This window comes from Belonocnema kinseyi, chromosome 1, assembly GCF_010883055.1.
Source record: "Belonocnema kinseyi isolate 2016_QV_RU_SX_M_011 chromosome 1, B_treatae_v1, whole genome shotgun sequence".
In the NCBI taxonomy this organism is placed as follows: Eukaryota; Metazoa; Arthropoda; class Insecta; order Hymenoptera; family Cynipidae; genus Belonocnema; species Belonocnema kinseyi.
Genome location: NC_046657.1, coordinates 126,316,548 through 126,319,231, shown reverse-complemented (window position 1 = coordinate 126,319,231; position 2,684 = coordinate 126,316,548). Strand labels below are relative to the sequence as shown.

Genomic DNA, 2,684 nt, shown 5'->3' with positions numbered 1-2,684 from the left:
TGAAAAATGATCTTCTTTAGTTCAAAATTCAGCTATGCTTTTTTTTTAATTGATGTTTTTTTAGTTCATCGTTTCTTTGAGAAATAATTATTGTTTTAATAATCATTTTTGTAGAAAATTAATCTTGCTTGTTGAAAACTAATATTTTTGTTAGAAAATTCAAGTATTCCAGGTTAATCAATTGGAATTTTGAAGTGGCGGATGACACGCGTTAATATTTTAATTTTGAAAACAAAATTATGGTACCATTTCCTCCAGAAATACAAACTTGGGGGCGGGGGGACTCGCCCTGTACCTCTAAAAACGTTTCTTGACCACCCTAGTAGACAGCCTGAGTACCCAATGGGCACAAAATTTGGCGACGTCTTTACGACATCGTTACGATATCATTAAGACATCTTTACGACATCCTATGTCCATGTCGTTTCACTGTCTTTACGATATCGTAAATAAGTCGCTTGATCTGATGATGTCTTTACGACATCGTAAAGACAGCGAAAGGACATGAACATAGGATGTCGTAAAGTTGTCGTAAGGATGTCGTAACGCTGTCGCAAAGACGTCGCCAAATTTTGTGCCCACTGGGTAGGTATAAATTCCAGTTTTCACTTATATCCTAAATACAGAGTAACTCTTCAATAGTTCAATAGCGTAACAAGAGCTGCGAGGGGTGCGCGGGGTCTGCAATTGTCAGTCAGGCGAGCGCTCAAGCGTAAACAAACAAAAGCGGAGCTGGCTATAATGAGTTCGTTCCCACCCACCGTCAGCACCAAAATCGGCACAATAGAAGAGTTTCACTGTAATTAAAAAAAATTTGGAAACATTTAGGTTCGAAAAATCGATTACCAATAGTAATACTTATAGTAATAGTAGGTTTTGCGGTGGAAATATTTCTCTAATATAGAATCAGAATTTGGTACAATATTGTGTTTACATTGTAACTACTAACGTAAGAAATAGCTTTAAACCGAGTGGATATGTAGTAGTGTGTCGAAATCGAAATAGAAGATTTGACACTGACGTACCAGCTCGATAAGAAGTTAAATAGAAGCTTGTGAAAAAAGCAAATAGTACACATTTCCTCGAAAACGAAATTCTCCCTCAATATTGTCTGATACTGGCTGACTCTCATCTACTGCAATTTCCGGAGTGGGGGCATGATTTCAGTATATAAGATGCGTAAGGATTTGGAAAAATCTTCAGTTCATCGCAAAGCTTGAAAATGAAACTTCCACTTGTGGCATTGCTCACCCTATTTTGTATCTTTTTGCTGATTGGAGGCCTTGATTGCATTGAAGAATCCAAGAAGCCAAAGTCGTCGTCCAAGCCGTCCAAGCCGCCGAAGAAGCCGAAGACAAAGCCGAAGGAAGGTTGCATAGAACAAGGTGGAGGGTGCAACGCAAATCATGTAGGATGTTGCCATGGATGTGGTGGTAAGCAAAAACTATACGTTATTTTTAATTATAACATTATGCACTTTTTTAAGGTATCTGCTTTATCATCATAGAAACACAGAATTTCTTGACGTCTTTACAGACTAGATAGAGTTAAAAAAATCTTATTGACTTTTTCATAAGAAATTTTATGAAAATTTTTTTAATTCATGGCTTCATCTAGTCTGTAAAGACGTTAAGAAATTCTCTTTTCAATTTGTTTAAAAAAATTTTCGTGAAATTTAATTTTTTATTTTAATTAAAAAAATGCTTTTTTAATTTCAATACGAAAAAAGACTTACTTAAATTAATTTTTTTTATTAAATCAAAAAAGTTTTCGTGAAATTAACTTTTTTCACTTTAATTCTAAAAACAACATCGGAAGTTCAGTTGTTTAATTTAGTAGAAAAAGGAACTTATTTTTGTATTTTAATTCGGAAAAGAACTTAGCAAATTTCCGTGTTTTTTTTTTAAATTTCAATTTTATAAATAATTTAGAAAGTTTTCGTAAAATTTATTTTCTTATTCTAACAGATCTTCCAACGTTTTCGTGAAATTGATTTATTAACTTTAATTCGAAAAAAAACTAAGAATTTTTTTTATTCGAGAAGAAACTTACCAATTTTTTCTAAAATTTATATATGTTTTTAAAAAGAATTTAGTTCTCGTCGAATTAATTTTTGTTTCCATTTTAAAAGATCTTCCAAAGTTTTCGTGAAATTTATATATTTTTATTTTAAGTCACAAACGAACATAAAAAGTTTTCGAAAAATTTATGTGTTCACTTTATGTACAACATTTTGCCTGAAATTTAATTTTGTATTTTAACTTAAAAAACTAACTTATTTTTTTAATTTGAATTCAAACAAAGAATTTGTGACAATCATTTTTCATTAAATTAGAAAAGTTTTCGTGAAATTAATTATTTTTACTTTAATGCGAAAAAGAACATCGAAAGTTTAGTTGTTTAATTTAATGAAATAAACGAACTTATGTCTGTATTTTAATTCGGAAAAGAACTTAGCGAATTTCCGTGTATTTTTTAAAAATTTTAATTTAAATAATAATTTAGAAAGTTTTCGGGAAATTTATTTTCTTATTCTAACAGATCTTCCAGCGTTTTCGTGAAATTGATTTATTAATTTTAACTCGAAAAAAAACTGAGAAAATTTTTTTTTATTCGAGAAGGAACTTACCAAATTTTTTCTAAAATTTATATTTTTATTTTAAAAGAATTTTTTTCTCGCCAAA

General features: G+C 30.3%; 1 long non-coding RNA gene across 1 annotated transcript in view; it reads left to right on the top strand.

Moving 5' to 3' along the window:
• Positions 1–1,266: 1,266 nt before the first annotated feature.
• The window catches only part of LOC117177511, a 2,503-nt gene continuing 1,085 nt past the window's right edge, over positions 1,267–2,684 (top strand). The window contains exon 1 of the long non-coding RNA XR_004467747.1: positions 1,267–1,433. This is a non-coding gene — a long non-coding RNA (uncharacterized LOC117177511). The remainder of the gene's footprint in view (positions 1,434–2,684) is intronic.